This window comes from Rattus norvegicus, chromosome 1, assembly GCF_021556685.1.
Source record: "Rattus norvegicus strain SHRSP/BbbUtx chromosome 1, alternate assembly SHRSP_T2T, whole genome shotgun sequence".
NCBI lineage: Eukaryota > Metazoa > Chordata > Mammalia > Rodentia > Muridae > Rattus > Rattus norvegicus.
The window spans coordinates 138,573,236-138,591,939 of NC_141534.1; the positions used below are offsets into that span (position 1 = coordinate 138,573,236).

The following is an 18,704-nucleotide window of genomic DNA, read 5'->3' on the forward strand; positions in this document are numbered from 1 at the left end:
ATACAAGGTCCAATGTTAATATATCTGATAACAAGTATTTTAAATGCTTACCCAGAAGAGTTTGTGATTTGATAATTTCTCAGATACTATAATATTTGCATATGTACAGTGAGATAGCTCATAAATTGAACTCAAGTTCATCCATAAGTTTGCTGGGTTTCACTTGTACCTAGTTTGCAGGTAATCTTATACAATGTTTTAAAGAATCTTGGGGAAAAAAAGTACGTGGTGTGTAATTTTCTCCTTGAAGCATCATGTCAATTCTCAAAAGTTCCAGATTTTGGAACTCTCTGGATTTAAGGTCTTCACAATGAAGGTATTTAACCTGTTTTACAACAATAAAACATCTACATTATTACTAACTTCCCTTTGACTCTTAATCAAAAGGGATCTTTTGCCTTCCTCTCTTGTCTTGAAATTTTATAGTGGTTCATAATCTTCAGCATTCATGAGAGCATCAGGTCGGCACTTCAATGAAAACCACCACACTCATATCCAGAGGCACCGGTTCCCAAGCCCTGGAGTAGGGCCTGAGAACATGCACACCTAATGAGCTATCTCAAGGATGCTCACATGAACATCTAATGACCTATCTCAGGGATGCTCATGCTGATGGTGAGCTATCTCAGGGATGCTCATGCTGATGGTGAGCTATCTCAGGGATGCTCATGCTGATGGTGAGCTATCTCAGGGATGCTCATGCTGATGGTGAGCTATCTCAGGGATGCTCATGCTGATGGTGAGCTATCTCAGGGATGCTCATGCTGATGGTCTGAAAGGATACTGTGAGAACTAAAGTATGTCAATGAAAACAGCATGGGACAACAGACATTCAGGCTTCCTGTAGTCCTCTACTCACCTACAAAACCCTTCCTCTATAGATTCAGTAATGCCACCAACTACAAACTCAGCCCAGTCATCTGAAGACACAAAAAGGCTCCCATAAATCCTTCAGGAAAGTACCATCTGCACTGTGACCAGTGAAACCCTCTCCTGGAGACAAGGAGAGGTAGCACTAAGGCTCTTAGCTCACTTTAAGATACAGGAAATTCTCAGTAAATGGTAACTAAACAGACAATAGATCACTGGAAGGTCTTAGCAGTCATATCTGGGTTGTTCACTAGGCATAGGTACTAAGAGTCTCTAACAATCCCGGAGTCTCTTCCACTCCACCCAGCTACCTCTTCTCTGTTCAAAGATCTAAGAGTCCTTGGCCTCCAAACACCAAGTTGCCCCACATTCATATACAAGAGCTTCAGCCTAAGACCTTTATAGGCCTCTGTGGTCCAGGCAGCTGGCAGATGTGTAAGTAGTCTCAGGAGAGAGGAAGCCAGCCTACAAACAGGAAGCGTTGCTTTGTAAACATCTCTGGTAAATTGCCCAATAAGGTTGCAACGGGAGAGGGAGGGAGGGAGGGAGTTCTCGTCTGCTTCATCCTCATTTAAATAAATGTTCACCTTCATGCTCAAATTTTGTATTGATTTTCTCCAAGAGGGGCCCAAATGCTTTGCCTTTCAGGATACACAGAATCCTTAGCCCCCACAGCCTCACTGTCCAGACACACTTTGGCCCTTTGGATTTTCTGGAAATTTCCTCATCTTGTCATCTGATCCAGTTCTATCTCCATCGGTCTGGAATCAAATCAAGCGTGGGTTTGTGCACACCTCCTGCAGAGGATGTTAAAGTTTCGTAAAGAGGAGGTCAGGGTGCCCTGTCAACTTCTTTGGAAATAGAGAAGCCAAACCGATGTGATCCAGGCAGAAATGTATAACCTTATCTTTCCACAAAGGCAAAAGCCCTTTCTCATCAGTTAACTGGCAACACCTCAGAAATAATTAAACTGTAGACACCTTGGCTTTCTGTGCTTAGTTAACTGCAGAGAAGGGTTGAAGAATGCAAACGCTCTCCTTGATGGGAAATAGAGAGGATTCTGAGTTCTAGCTTTACTTAATTTACCACGCATAATAACTTTAATTAGAGGCTCCATGTTGCTAGCACTATGAGACTCGGTCAGCAGAGGTGCCATGGATTCTACACAAATGCGACATGAGGACGTTAAGGGTTCTTTGCCAAGTCTGCACAGTGCACTCTGCTTCCTGAGAGAGGCTGGAGGAAAGATGGATGCAGTCTTTTACTGGTATTCATCTACTAATAAGAGATGGATTTACATACAAACACAAGGTTTTTGTGACAATGGTACCTTTATTCACTTCCCAGCTAAGGAAAGAAATTAAGGGAAATTGTCAAAGTATGTTAATATATGTCACAGAAAGAATACATATGAAGTAACCAGCCCTACTTGTACATAATCCTTTTAAGATAGACTAAAGAAGTCACGTGATAAAAACAACAAAACCACTGGTTTTTCATTTCAGCCTACTTTCACCTGAGGCAGAAGATTTTTTTGAACAAAACTGAGTTCTCATTTCCAGCCAATCTTTCAGATCTCCATCACCTGATCTTACTACAGCATGGACCATCAAAACAGCACACAGCTGTATCCACGTTCCATTTCTAGGTCAACCTCCTTGTTCAAATTACTGGCTTGTTCTTTGCCTCCATTTCTCATCTGTATTGGGGAATTATCATATGTATATATATATATATATATATATATATATATATATATACATATATACACATGTATACATATATATTTCATTCCATAAAAGTGCCTATTTATATAATTGGGCCCTATTTATCTATAGAGTCTTTTATGTATAATTGGTACTCATTGATTCTTTATTTACTGATAGGTTTCATCATTATTTTCAATGTGGCTAATGCTACACTCCTCTAAAATGTGTACTTTCCCTATATGGCACCTTTTACCTGAGGTGACCATGCTGAAGCAATCATAAATGTGGGCCCTGGGCTTTTCTAAACACCACCTGCACGTTGTAGACATTCTAAGACCCTCCCTTCCTTTGTCTCAACACCTGGCTACCGAACACTAGCTCAGCCTGTTCTTTAGAAGGCTTGCCCTGAGCAGGTTTACAATATTTGTTTAATTGAATTGCCGCTGACCCAATCAAGGCCTGAATGCTAATTGTATCATCATCCAGAAACAGCACAGAATAAATGGTGAGTGCACTTTGATGTGCCTGGAGAAACCAGGGTTCGAATGCCCCAGAGTTCACGGAGCAGTTCTTGAGCACCTGAAGTGTCTGAAGGCTTGGCGCTTCCAGGGCACACAGGATCCAGTATCCAGGTGCAGCTGGGCTGCTCATACTGCAGAAGAGCTAATCCATTTACAGAGAAAACTCATCTTGTGAAATCCGAGCTCTGTTTAACAACCGGACAGCATAGACAACGTTAGGGAACTAACTGCAAAAACATTCGTTTTGCAAATTCATTACAGTCGTCATCACTTTTGCTGTTTGGTGTGGCTGAAAGCCCATAACCTAGGCTTACTCTAAGGCTTTCCAAGGTCCTGTAAGTGAGCAAATGCCAGCGCAGAGAGTGAAACGTGAGACTCTACATCTTCAGGAACTCGAATGCATCAGAGCCCATCCAATCAAAGGACTGACCTCTGCAAAGTCCGGATTCTAGAAGCAAAGGGGTGATAGTTCCACTGGACTCCCGGCAACCTGGCTGTGAGGCCTTTAAAATGTTAAGAAACACTGTGACAGACTGCCCTCTCAAGTTCACCAACACTTCGTGCCTGTCTCTGGGCCAAAAGACACTTCTCTTAACCCTGAGCCGGCAACCACGGGTTAGAAATGCCATTAAACCCCATCCCTAATCGATAAATTCCCATTTGGCCTTAAAACAGACCGATGTCCAGCCTCAGTATCAGACTGTTCAGTACCCTGCTACCCTGCCCAAGCGCGTGACCAAGTGACCCACCACTCTCACCTGTCTGGGACTGAGTCCCCAGGCCAGCACTGCGCGGCGGGCGCGCGCCCCTCACTTTCCTAGGATCCGCCGTTGCTGTCCCTTGTGGCTGTACTCGCTGCTCCGGAGAACACCAAGCAGCCCTGATGCAAAGGACATAGGAGCGTCCCAAGAGCCACGGGACTTCCTCGGCCACCCCCTCATGAGCCCCGCCTTAAAGGGGAGGAGGCGGTCGCGTCACCTTGGAGCCGCCTCTCAGCTAGCGCAGAGGCAGCTGCGGTGGCTCTCCCAGGTGTGACAGGAAGGAGTTCGGGAGTTCGGGCAGTTCCCTGGGCTAGCTAGGCGTGCGGAGAGTGATTATTCCGAAATCATTGGTTTGGATTGGCTCACGGGGAAGGAAGGTGTGTCCTAAAAGTCGAAAGGAAGAGAAGAGGATGAGTGTGTCTTGCAAACTTGTAGTTACTAAACACTTTTTCTTCACTGAGGCTCAGAAGACCTCATGGTGCTCCTAGCCTCTCCCTATAAAACCACCAGGCAGAGAACAGCTTCCGTTTTTACTACCCCAATCCTAGGAGGGGCTGCCCAAGGGATCAAACCTAGGAAACCTGTGCCATGTGGTTGAGATGGTGGGCGGAAGTCAGTCACCCAGATAAGCTGGGCCTTGCCCCCTTCACCAAGGATGAGCTGCTCTGTGGCCTGGGAGCTGTTCTGAGGACTCTGAGACCTAAAGCCACTCCCCTGAGATTTTGATCCTTGAGTGCTCAGTAAATTCTTGCCTTTTGTTTCTTTCCTCTTTGTTCCCCCTTGCTCCCTTCTGGGTATGTTTCTTTGCTTTATCCGTTTTGCTGCCCCTCCACTCCCACCCCCACCCTGACCCCACCCCCATTTCCATCTTGTGCTCACCAGAGCCTATATAGATGGCTACAGAAGACTCTGGGAAAATGAGGGACTCACCTTTCCTGGAAGCAGCAGTTTTGAAATTATATACAAGAGTTACACCAAGGGAAATTTGGCTGTGAGACAGATTTAGCATTCTATAGGCTATTGTGGGGATAGGAAGTCTGTGACACCGGAGGAGTGTGATTGATACAATTCTGAGCTCTGAACTCAGAAAGCCCTGAAATCAAATCCTGGCCCAACAACTAATTGTGCCAAGGCAGATCACCCAACCTTTAGGATGGCAACCTTCCCTCTCCTAAATCTCAATTTGAATATAGCTATCTCATGGGGTCTGAGAAATTCTAAAAACAGCCTCTAGTCCATGGTAGCCAATCAGTAAAGACAAAGTAACGACTATAGGAGAGGAGAAAAAGAAGGAATGGAGTATAGGACTAGTGAAAGGCATTGCCTGGACTTGAAAAGCCCACTTAACTCAACAGCTAGCTGTGAGGAAGTCAACTTTGCCTTTGTCTTCATGCTCGCAATGGGGTACTTGACCATATTTAATGTTTACAAATGTTTGAGGAAGGTCATAATATTTCTGATTTAAAATGAAGACATAGGCCCAGACTCACAAAGTATCTGCTTGAAAGCTGCACGGATTTCCCAGTACAGTCCAACAAGCAAAACAGGAGAGATCCACTACCCTGGAGGTCCTGTGCCCTCTAGAGAGCAAAGCTAATGGTGGAATATCAAAAGAACAGCAGCCTGTAGAAAGCAGCAACTGTTCCTTTAAGGCTGACTAAAGATACAAATGAATTAAAACACAAAGCAAAGCCACACAAGAGACTTTTGTTTCTATCTCCTCCTGCCTGAGTGAAGTTTCTGCTCTGTGGTTCCCGCAGCCCAACCGCAAGTTGAAAATGACTCGTAGCATTTTGCAATCATTAAATGCTATAGAAAGTGAAACAGCTACAGACAGAGATGTCTAAAGTGATATCTCCCCACTCCCACCACAAAAAAGTTCGTCCTTCCAGCTGTCCTGCTCCCCCCAGGGGAGTGGGCCCTTGGATGTTGGTTTTGTCATTATCCATCCAAAGGTATTACTCGCCTCCCCTCAGTAATGTTTCACTCTGAAAACGGCTCTGTTATTTTAGTACTTGAGCTTTCTTACTTCACCGCTCGTGGCTACAGTTAAAACCGTATGTGGTTGATCAATTTTTAATTTGCTGTTGTTATTTTGAATTTCTTGATTTAAACAGGTTGTGAACTAGGTCTTACTTTATGGGCACTAGTCAGTGATGTAATTGTTGTTACTTTAAAAAGAAAAAAAGTGAAACCACCCAGGTTTATAATAGGCAGCCTGTTTTCTCTGGTCTTCATAATTCATAGCAGCAATAAGGTTATGTGGTCACTCAAGAAACAGCCCCTGTGGGCAGTGAGCTTGCTGAAGTAGAGATTTCCCACTTCTAGATAAACTCCTTTCCTACATTAGACGCTGAATGCCTGGACAATCTCATAACAGCTCTTTGTCTTTTAAATGTTCAGTGCAAACACATGTTCACTATGGCCCATGTATGACTTTGCATACATAACCAAATTACAATTCCATGGTCTATCATGCACCTTCCCTAGGCAGTACTGCAGGGGAAGAACCTTAGCCATGTGCAGATTTGAAGGATGCAGAACTATTTAAATTGAAATAAGTTATAATTGAGAGGTATCCAGAATGTAGAATGCTGGATGTCGGAATAAATTCATCCTTCTTAGAAAGAGTCAACAACCAATGTAATCAGAAATTCTAGACTTTTGACTCTTCCCTGACCCAAGGAATCATAGTTGATCTCAAGGGAAGGCCAAGGCTAATGTTAGGAGTTTGAATCCCTTTACTGCCCAATAGAAAGTTTTCTCGGCTCTGCTAGCCATGTTAGCAGTGACTAGCCCTTGGCCTCCAAGACCATTCACATTTTCCTTCATTGCAGCTTCTCATCACTCAGGTAGAATGTTGATGGAAGCTGAAAAGCAATTGAGGTACACATATCTGTCAGGATGCAGACCATGGGAAAACTTGTTCTGTTGTCCAAGGGCGACATGTGTATAGTGTAACAAGGGAGTGTACTCACTTTGTTACATGGAACTGAGAAAATGGCCACCTTTTATGGTTAGTGCAAACAGTCTTTGCTATTCTATTTACTCAAGGACATTTTTTCTATTGTATAACAGTCATTTAATCCTCTTTCCTCAGTGGCAGGTGTGGAAACAGCTCTTAGTAGGTCACTCCTACCTAGCTCGAGTATTCGACAGCTGTGCTTTTCCTGAAGATTCCATCCTCCAGGGTAAAGGAGGAAGCCTCACAGAAAATGAATTACTTACAAGGCATAGCACAAGACTTTTCTCTTGAACCCTTCAATAGAATTTATGAAAATTCTACATAGGAAATTATCTCAATTACCTAGGCTGGTGTTTAATACAAGATGACTAACTAAAAATGTTCGCAGGTAGTATGTTGCTCAAAATCAGGTTTCATGGATGGTGTGAATGAGAATTTGATGGACACGATGAACATATGGTGACTGTTGACAAGGGATGCAATCGCCGAAAGTATGGCTCTAGCTTGAGATCTACTTATCAGCTTACTCAGGTTGGTAAAGCAGAACCAAGCTTACTGATTTCAAACCTTGCCCAGGATTCCTCCCCTGGTTTCACATCTAGTGACCAAATCCCATCCAGTTAGCTAACTGATCAAAACTCCACACACCAAGAGAGGGTTTCAGGCTATACAGACTTGTCACTGGTCCCTGGTTAGTTTTACTGGTTTGTGCTAGGATGTTGCCAACCACGACATGGGGCATGTGACAAGTGAACCTTGACAAATGGGCTGTTGACTTTACATCTGGACTGGTTGCCAGGGTCAGTTTATTCAAACTGCTATGACTGTTTTAAGATAATCCAACACATAAGCTGTCACTTATCACAGGAGCAATAGTCTTGAGCTGCTCCCACAGGGACCAGCTTGTTTGCATCCTATAAGTTCTACAATAAAGTAACTGGCTGTGTTGTCCTCCCTGACTCAGCACGCCCCACTCCTAGCAATCTTCCAGGAAGATGTCTTCACTCCTTGTGCAGAGGAGTTACTACTGACTGTATTTATCTTCTGAAGTTTGAGATGGAGCAAGCAGAAGTCTCTAGAATGGAATAGTAGGGGATAAGCAACCCTCCATGATGGCCAACCCTCCATCAATAAGAAACACGGTCACTGACATAGTCTCATACCTAACACAACCCTTGGCGTTTATTGAGCCCAGCTAGTAAAATAGAAGATGACACAGGGAAGGACAAAATAGTCAAAACAACGCATGCCCAACTAAAAACATTCAAATTCACATATTCCTAAACCTTGGCTTCCGGCTAAAAGTGAAGTCTTATTATCAATGCTATGAATATGAGAATAAAGAAAGAAAGAAAGAGAGAGAGAGAGAGAGAGAGAGAGAGAGAGAGAGAGAGAGAAAGGGAGGGAGGGAAGGAAGGAAGGAAGGAAGAAGGAAGGGAGGAAGAAAACCCACCATGGCTTTTGTCCTCTGAGTGCTAGCACTTGGCCTGAAGGTGAAATGTATTATCAAATGATCAGATAGAGTGTGTCAAAGGGACACAATTCTGCAAAAGCCTGAGAAGGCTAGAAAGTACATGACCTGAGTCAAGTTCAAGAGAATATGTAGGAAATACTGTTGAGAGAGTTTGCAGGGAGAGACTCCAGGCTGCCTCGGGTGCTATGAAAAAGACCATGAGGGACAAAACCTAGATGCTCACAGAGACAGCAGGCAGATAAACACCAATCATGGAAGGAAGCCAGAACTGTCTAGGAAAGTCTCCACAATGTACACTCAAGAAATCAGAAAATTTAAATATAGATTCACAGGCCGAAATAATAAGCAAACTTATAACTAAAGACACTAACAAATGTTGGACATAAATCATCAGTCTGTCTTCGGGCCTATATAGGACATGTAATTTGTGTAAGTTTTAATGTATCTAACCTCCAATTACTGGCTGGAATGTTGACGTACAAAGAAAGTACGGATTCACTAATTAGTGACTACAAAATAGTGTGGAAATAGATGGAGCCTTATTAAGTGTATAATAACAATATTTCTGAGCACGCCTGGCATACAATTACTTGCTTAGTAATTGTTTAGGGGTAGATTTACAATGACTAATGTTGTCACGTCTTGAGAAAATATGGGCCAAAATAATGAAAAGAAATAGTAAGAAGTTTTATCTTAAACTAGATTAATTTCTAGTATTTAGATGGGCTGATCAGGTTTTCCTGGTGTTTCCAAATACCTGCCACTCCTCCTGTCCACAAAAAGAACCAGCAGTCAAAGACAGGAAAGATTTATTCTAACTTATGAAGACTTCAGTGCATCCTGGTAGAGAGGGCGGCTGCATCTGCTCACAGCACAAGAACCTGGACTCAAAGGCAAAGGATGTGTGTATAAAGGGTGTCTGGATATAGGGTGTCTGGATATAGGGTGTCTGGATAGAGGGTGTCTGGATAGAGGATGTATGTATCAGCTGGCGTTCTTCTTCCTTTTATTTCACATAGCCATTCCACCTATAGGATGGGTAAGCCATATTCAGGGAAATTCTCTACAGCCTGCCTCAGGTACAGTCCACATGCCTAATGACTCCAGAATATTTCCTCACAGACACACCCAGAAAGGTGCTTTATTCACCTCTTTTGCTTTTCCCATTCCAATCACGTTGACAATCAAGGAAATAAGAAAGGTATTGGGCTTTTCAGGGAAGGAGGTAAACACAGAAAGAGGGGAAGGAAGGTAAAAATAACAATAAGTATGTTTGAAACTCGTAAGGAATTATACTTTTAACATATAACCTGTGTATAAATATATAGTTTTAATGAGCTTTTCTCATCGAGGCTGGCAATGCTCCCTTTAACTACAAAAGATCACCTAGCAAACTGTCCAATACTAGACACAGGAAGCTCTCTTTTTGAGTTGTTATTCAGAGGTAACAGACTCCCAACATACAACCTACTTCTATGGCTGTTGGTTGCCCCCCAAGAAGTGGTCGTTGAGTTTATATTGCTGAAGATACTTATGTACTGTAAACCCTAGAGGCCCCCTAACCTGGGACTAACCTGAAGAACTCCTCTCTGGGGACTGTTTTATGATAACAGAAGGTCCTAGTAAACTATGATACCAAAGAATTACATAAACAACCAGCATAGAAAATTAGATGTGTGGGTGCAGTGGTGGCATACATACCTTGGTAGTTACCAACAGCTCTCTAACTGGACTTAAGACCTGGTCAGCAAGAGGGAGACCAGGCTATATCAGGAAACCTAGCTAAGTACTCAGTGTTGGTCAAGTCATGGTTATTAGAGGAGAACCTACCATTATTTTTTTTATTATTATTAACTTGAGTATTTCTTATATACATTTCGAGTGTTATTCCCTTTCCCGGTTTCCGGGCAAACAACCCCCTCCCCTCTCCCCTTTCTTATCGGTGTTCCCCTCCCCATCCTCCCCCCATTGCCGCCCTCCCCCCAACAGTCTAGTTCACTGGGGGTTCAGTCTTAGCAGGACCCAGGGCTTCCCCTTCCACTGGTGCTCTTACTAGGATATTCATTGCTACCTATGAGGTCAGAGTCCAGGGTCAGTCCATGTATAGTCTTTAGGTAGTGGCTTAGTCTCTGGAAGCTCTGGTTGCTTGGCATTGTTGTTCATAAGGGGTCTCGAGCCCCTTCAAGCTCTTCCAGTTCTTTCTCTGATTCCTTCAACGGGGGTGCTATTCTCAGTTCAGTGGTTTGCTGCTGGCATTCGCCTCTGTATTTGCTGTATTCTGGCTGTGTCTCTCAGGAGCGATCTACATCCGGCTCCTGTCGGCCTGCACTTCTTTGCTTCATCCATCTTGTCTAATTGGATGGCTGTATATGTATGGGCCACATGTGGGGCAAGCTCTGAATGGGTGTTCCTTCTGTGTCTGTTTTAATCTTTGCCTCTCTCTTCCCTGCCAAGGGTATTCTTGTTCCCCTTTTAAAGAAGGAGTGAAGCATTCACATTTTGATCATCCGTCTTGAGTTTCATTTGTTCTAGGCATCTAGGGTAATTCAAGCATTTGGGCTAATAGCCACTCATCAATGAGTGCATACCATGTGTGTTTTTCTGTGATTGGGTTACCTCACTCAGGATGATATTTTCCAGTTCCAACCATTTGCCTATGAATTTCATAAAGTCATTGTTTTTGATAGCTGAGTAATATTCCATTGTGTAGATGTACCACATTTTCTGTATCCATTCCTCTGTTGAAGGGCATCTGGGTTCTTTCCAGCTTCTGGCTATTATAAATAAGGCTGCGATGAACATAGTGGAGCACGTGTCTTTTTTATATGTTGGGACATCTTTTGGGTATATACCCAAGAGAGATATAGCTGGATCCTCAGGCAGTTCCATGTCCAAGTTTCTGAGGAACCTCCAGACTGATTTCCAGAATGGTTGTACCAGTCTGCAATCCCACCAACAATGGAGGCATTACAACCATTATTTTACCAAACCTGCATAATTCCTAACAGCAATCTATAAATACTTCTCATACTGCAAATAAGTATAATCTCATTAAGGGGAACTTGTCTTTGCAACAGATAGACCAGTGCACAAAATGACAACCAATCAATATTCAGAGTGATAGCACCCAGTCCCAAGCGGTTTCTCCCATGCCAAAGGCAGAAGAGAGGGCAGAAACATTCTAAGACTCAGAAGACTGGAGGGATTGTCTTGGAGATTGTCTCTTCTAGTAATGTCCGTGGCTTCACCCAAAATACTCACCAACATGAATGCCTAAACATGAGCTGAATAAGGCACAACCAATAGACATGCCAAAGTATTTGAGAAAAAGCCCACACGTATTTAACTCCACATAAAGAGTTACAAGTGACCAAGCTACGCAAAGGGTGGGATAAAGAGTCTTCCCCAGGGAAAAGCACACCAGTTTCTTATTCAATACCAAATAGTCAGCCCTGAAAGCATACATTGGAATAACACTATGTAGACTAAGCAGCTTATATTTCGGAAGGAGATAGATACAATAAATGAAAAAAGGAGGCCAGGGTTGGGGATTTAGCTCAGTGGTAGAGCGCTTGCCTAGCAAGCGCAAGGCCCTGAGTTCGGTCCCCAGCTCCGAAAAAAAGAAAAAAGAAAAAAAAAGAAAAAAGGAGGCCATTCATTGGACAAACAGCAAGGAGAGGTACATGGGAGTGTTTAGAGGAAAGAAAGGAACAGGGGAAATGTTGGAATTATACTGCAATCTCAAAAATAAAAACTAAAGAAAAAAGAAGTTAACAAGATTAATCATCACATAAGTACTCAATTACTTCCCTATCTGGAAACATCTAACTAAAGGGGAAAGTGTACATTCGATAAAGAATATGTTCTTTTTAAGAAGCATATTTGATTAATTTGAATTTTTTTGTTCAGCTGCTTTTAAAGTGAAGAGCAATGAGAGATCCCTAGTCAATCAAGCACAAAATACACTTGAGATGATTTGAAGAGAAGATAGTTCCTTAGGCAGTTTCTACTAAATATGACCTGCTATGTACACACACACACACACACACACACACACACACACACACACACAGTTTTCTGTCTCCTTATTTCTGATGGGTTTTTAATGAATTTTCGAGATGTGGTTTTACTTCTGTGCCTCTCATTGAATATCCCAGGCTTATCTTTCAATCTGCATATGCTTCACACATAAACATGCATTCCTGAAACATGTTCTGGACTCCACATATTAAGAAGGGAATGCAGGCTGAATGCTCATGCAGATCTAGGCCAGGCCTCTGGTAAGTCTGGTAAGTCAATGCCTCACTCATTGTTTTCAAACCATCTTTCTCCTCCAGTAATGACAACCTAGTGTTCCTTTGGAGAGCTCGCCAAAACTCAGGCCCATTTTACCTACGCAGGCTGTTTTAGTGTGTTGCAAAAATGGGACAGCCTTAGATAACAGGGTAATTAATTCTCTGAAAATTTGAATGCAGGTCTGAGAACCACTTGAAACGGTGACAGAGATGTTGTCTACTGATTGTTCTTATTCTGTGCAACTGTGGAGTGGCTGTTTTAGCAAGGTGTGCTCAGTAGGGGGCTTGTGTCCTCTGGGCTGGAAGTTCTACAAAATGATGACAGTGGAAGGTGAGAGGGTAGAGGGCATTATTCTCAGCACTACAGAAGGACAAGTAGAAGACAAAGGGGTGAAAATTAAACACACACACACACACACACACACACACACACACACACACACAAAAGCCAGTGATTGATGAGCAGTGTGGAAAAGCAAACAAGAATTTAAATTGTCAAGGTAAAGCAACAGTAGACTATCATCCATCCGGAGCAGAGCATTGGAAAGAGGGAAGATAACAAGATGGACAAGTAATCCTAAAGGAATGGTCTGCTTACGTCACTGGGGAAGGAACTGGGCCCAGTAAGATCAAAGTTCATACTGTGTGTAGCTGTAAAATCTCTGAAAAGACAGTGGATTTTCTTTTGGGATCACACCTCCTTCAGGCTTTGGTTATGGTTGGCAGTTTGTGAACTGCTGTAATCCTGTGCTTAGTGAAGTGACATATAGGCTACCACAATACCTTTATCTGACTGTGTTGTTCTCTAAGGCTCTGGGCACTCCGTAGCTCATCTCTTTAACATCAACTCAGGTAGAGGCAAATGCTCATTAGTGCAAAGCAGGATAAATGTTACAAAGAAATATTTGTAGGAATCCATGTCTTGTTTCGACACACAGTACTTAACATGAGCCCCAAGATAAAAGTTGCAGTTCTCTTTGTGGTTTAGAGAATAGTGTCTTTGTTTGGTCTTTCTTCCTGTTTCTCACATTGCTGCCTCTTTTTATGGTTTCCCACACAACAGCCCTTGATGCTTCGCCTCTCCACCACCTCATATATTCTGTCACATTCTGAGTTAGGAGAAAGAAAGCTAAATATAAATTATGAGATTCTGTCTTCTCCAACACCCAAAATAATCACTGTCTCCTCCCTTCATAATTCTCTTACATCTCAACTAACGAGAATCAATTCTTCTCATATAAGAAGCTCCAGAACAGTTATATACTCTGTACTTAAAAACGCCTCAATCAAGAGCAGCCACCTCCATCGATGTGAAAGGGCTGTGTGGATGTCTCTTGTCATCTCATTTGTTCTAAGATATATTTCTAGACTATCAACTCATTTCTTGACAGCCTATAGAAACTAAGGTTTTTCAATACTGCATGCACACCTGACTGTGCAGGTCCTTGTACACACAGGTCACCAAGGAAACCAGGGATGTTAAACATGCAGGATTGGCCTCTCATGGAAAGGATATAAATCCGTTTTGTTTGTTTGTTTTGTTTTGTTGTTATTTTGTTGTTGATGTTTCTCGTCCAGAAAGCTGGAAATTAGAGATTAGTGTCTTGATAGTGTGTATTATCTGTTGGACCAGGCCATATCAAGCTCTCACTCCAGGACATTAAGTGACCAGTAGACTTTTACAATATCTGTATTGCAATAAGCTCCCTCAAACAGGGCCTGAGGTGGCTAATAGCCCAAACAACCTCTTTGCTGTCCATGTGGCCAAGACCACACCAGACGCTTCCGTAGGTGCCTTAGCTAATAGAACACAGGGAGCTTATCTCCGGTACCCATTTTCTTGAAAGAACTGACATGCACTTTGAAATGAGGTTCAACGTAATGATGCCTCTTTGTACACCAGTCATTGTATTATACCAGGGAAATATTTTTTTCCCAAATTGTACTGTGTTTAAATATGTTGACAACAAACTGTCTAGCCTGAGACTCCCGGAGTTAGATCCACCTGGCCTAAGTAACTGAACTGAGTTTGCATATCACATCTTTGCAGAGTGTTTCTATGCCTGCCATGATACCTACAGGGACACACACACACACACACACACACACACACACACACACACACACACACGCGCGCGCGCGCGAGAGAGAGAGAGAGAGAGAGATGTAATTTTTAACTACAGAGCAATGTAACAATTCCCAAACTCAGTAATTTAAAATAACAAATGTATACTGTGTCAGAGTTCCTATGGAGGAAGACTTTGGGATGTTCTCATGTGAGTCCCTGACTCAGAATATCCCATGAGGTTTCAGGCAAGCTGTCACAGATGCTACATCATTACTGTCTACCTAGAGACTAAAAATATGTTTAAAGACCCTAAACTCATACACTCAGTTGATAGTACAACACGATCCCTGGCTACTAGGAACTCCCCACAGGGAATCTCGGGTTTTATGTACAAGACAGAGAGAGTCATAACTTTATTACACATTCTTAGAAATAAGTTCTATCTGTCATAGTCTAATCATTACATTCAAATCAATAGTTCATCTAATGTCAAGGGGAAGGGGTGGCCTTGACCGTCAGCAGGACACCAACCTAGAGATAGCTATGGCAATAGTAGGAGAGATACACAGTGAATGTCCAAGGAATACAGCTCTGCCTATGGTTTGTTAAAGATCTTGAATCTGAGTTTATGATCATCACCAAATCCAGGCTGACTGAGCAGTGTTGAAAGCATTATTTCTCCTGCTACTTCTACATCCCTTCCTTTATTTCTGTTCAGATGGCAGTTATAGATGCTAGTGGGATGTGGGCCATTGCATATTGGCCGAACACCCAGGTACTGCTCTTTGTTTCTTTTCTTCTCTTCAAATTCCTGTTTCATTTTGAATAGTTCCATTCTTGTGAAATCAGGAGGATTCATTTATGTTATGAAATATTTTTCTTCTTTTTACTGTCACACTGTGTAATTTGAATCTCAGACACTGTACCTTCACTTTTAAAAGTTGGACTGGGTCTCTTCATCATTTTTATTTTTCTCTTTGTTCCAGTAATTTTCTGTACTTTGGTTAAAGTGGACAGTACATTGACGATGTAGTGTTATTCTCATTATCTACTAACCCTATCATTTCATCTCTGGATTTAGTTCAGATGATTAATTATTCTCCCTCTTATGATTACTTTCCCTAATTTCATTACAGAGTGAATTTTAACTAGGAGCCATATAATATGAATCTTTTGGTTTTAGATATTTACTTTTTTAAAATGCCTAAGGCTGAACTTTTAAATAGATTTACTTATACATTTTATGGATATGAGTATACTATAGCAGAAAAGGACATCGGATCCCATTACAGATGGTTGTGAGCCACCATGTGGTTGGTTGGAATTGATCTCAGGACCTCTAGAAGAACAGTCAGTGCTCTTAACCACTGAGCCATCTCTCCAGCTGGATGTTTACTTTTTAGAGTTTGTTTCTTTAAATGGTGAGGACTTTTTTTCCAGAACACAGGACCAGGACATTACTTGACAATAGTTTATCTTGAGGCTTGTTTTGGAAGCCCTCTTGAGTGATTCTGTAGCTAGTCTTTTCTCTGAGTTATACCCCTCAAGGATCCTACTCCATATATTAGGTCATGTTTCATTAATAATTATTTGGGTTAGCATTTTGTGAATTTGATGCAAGCCAGAGTCATCAAAGTAGAGAAAAATCTCAATTAAGAAATGTCCCCATCAGGGTTGGAGAGATGGCTCAGCCGTTAAAGGCTAGGCTCACAACCAAATATATAAGAAATGTCCCCATCAGATTGGCTTGTATGTAAGTCTGTGAGGCACTTTCTTGATTAAACATTGATGTAGAAGCGCCCATTCCACTGTCCATGGTGCCAACTCTATGTAGATAGTCCTGGGGTACAAGAAAACAGGCTGAGCAGACCATCAGGAGCAAGCCACTAAGCAGTTCACTTGTATGGTCTCTGCTTCAGTTCCTGGTTTGACTTCTTTCATAAAGGATTATAAGCTATAAGGTTAAATTAACCCTTTCCTTCTCACATCACTTTTAGCCATGGCACTTTGCCACAGCAATAGAAACCCTGACTAAGATTCTTCAGTGGGTAATGTGTTGACCTCTACCTGGTTGCTGTTAGAACTTCAAAAGAGTGCTAGAGCTGTTTGCTAAGGGAGATTTCCCAGAGACCTGAGCTCATTAGTGTTCAATTGTACATTGAGAGCAATCTTTTCATGCTTCTCCCAATCTCTGTATCCTTTTGTTTGTCTACATTTCCCTCTCTCTACTCTCTCCATCCTGAGGAACTTTCTCTGAGCTTAGAAAAGCCAACAGGCTCTGCCTGGTATCCCCACCACTGAACTGCAAAAACAGGCTCACTCCAGGCTCTAAAGGAAAGGAAACTCAGAATGCACCTTCTGTTGGACAAGTGGACCATGCCACCAGTCAAAAGAACTGGTAAGATTGAGTGAGCCCAAAACCAGTGAATCTCAAAATTGAGAAAGGTAGAAGTGGGGCCACGTCCTGCCAGCCTCTACCTGCTTTGAAACAGAGTCATGACATCCCACTGAGAGGACCTTGGCAATCAATCAAGTAGCTTTTGAACTGAGAGCTCTCCATGCTAATGAGGTATCTAGATAGCCCCAGTATGCAGCCAATGAGCTTCCCATTCTGGGCATTCCTTCACACAAAATGTACTTATGTACATATGTATCTCTCCTTCACCTTGAGCAAGGTATATGCATTCACATTTACTATCTAAAAAAGCAGTTTAAACAAGGAAGAAGGATCTTTTCATCAAGGAGGCTTGGAGTAAAGCCCAAAACTCCTAGAGAAGGCCTTCTGTCTTGCAGGCCCTCCATCATCTCAATATTCAGAAAGAAACTGGATTGCACCCCTATCCCAGGTTCTACCTTTCCCTTCCTGCCTGGTGAGTAGATGCCCTTGAAGGGAAGCACAGACCAGAGACCCTTTTTCCAAACTCCCAGCAGTATGCTAATGGCATCTGGGTACACAGGAGAATAGGAACCATAGTAAAACTCTGTTGTTCCCAACTGGGGAAACACAGACTAAGGACCCCCATTATGGATTGCGTTTTGTCTCCCTTAAGCACTGTGCTGTCAATGCTCCTGACACCCCAGCAATGAGACAGCATGCAGCATCTTTCCTTTTCTGGGATTGGCACATTGCACTATCTGTTTTTTTTTTTTTTTTAAGATTTATTTATTTATTTTATGTATATGAGTACACCCTTGCTGTCTTCAGATACACCAGAAGAGGGCATCAGATCTCATTACAGATGGTTGTGAGCCACCATGTGGTTGCTGGGATTTGAACTCAGGACCTCTGAAAGAGCAGTCAGTGCTCTTAACCACTGAGCCATCTCTCCGGCCCCATACTATCTGTTTTTTAATGCAAATATTGCTGCTGTTAAATTTGGAGCACAGTTTCCATTATCTTATTATGACAAGGAATGGAAGTCTAAGCCTATAGGCATCTGACTGAACCTCAACCATGTCTATTGTGACATTGATTCTAGATGCAAACAAACAAGCAAGCAAACAAAAATTAATTAAAAAAATAGTCAAAAGAGCTGCACCAGGAAAGAGGTGTCTGAGCTTACACCTTCAGTCTTCAGCAACTCACAGCACCATTTCTCAGGCTGTTTCATGAAGAAATGTAACCATATCAAACATTTTTAGTATTTTTTCAGCCAGTAATCACTATCATTATTTTCAAATTAGTGACACTGAGTATCTTGTTGCCTGTTCTAATGAGAAGGTCCAGACTCCAAAGTCTTGTCATGTTACCAACACTTAGTCAGGGGTCCGATGGAGAGGAAATTACCACCATGAACTCACTGAGTTGATCCAATTCCAGACAGAAGGGAAACAACCACATAGTGAAAGAACTTGCTAAGCAGTAGGCGTCCTCCATTAAGAATAAGCCTTATGGGCTTAGCGCTTAAATTTTATAAGCCTTTTCCTTGGTACTGAAAAGAATCTGTCTACAGTTGTAATAATGCTTAAGACCTCTTACAAGGCTCCTCATCCTGGTTGTCACCAATCCTTTAAATATCACACAGGGAAATTTCCACTTCT

General features: G+C 42.3%; 1 protein-coding gene across 2 annotated transcripts in view; it reads right to left on the reverse strand.

The window, feature by feature from the left end:
- The window catches only part of Mctp2 (multiple C2 and transmembrane domain containing 2), a 232,795-nt gene extending 228,768 nt beyond the window's left edge, over positions 1-4,027 (reverse strand). For both annotated transcript variants that reach the window (XM_087557430.1, NM_001191625.2), the window contains 1 exon segment: positions 3,859-4,027. The gene's annotated coding sequence lies outside the window, so the exon portion shown is untranslated.
- Positions 4,028-18,704: the final 14,677 nt, after the last annotated feature.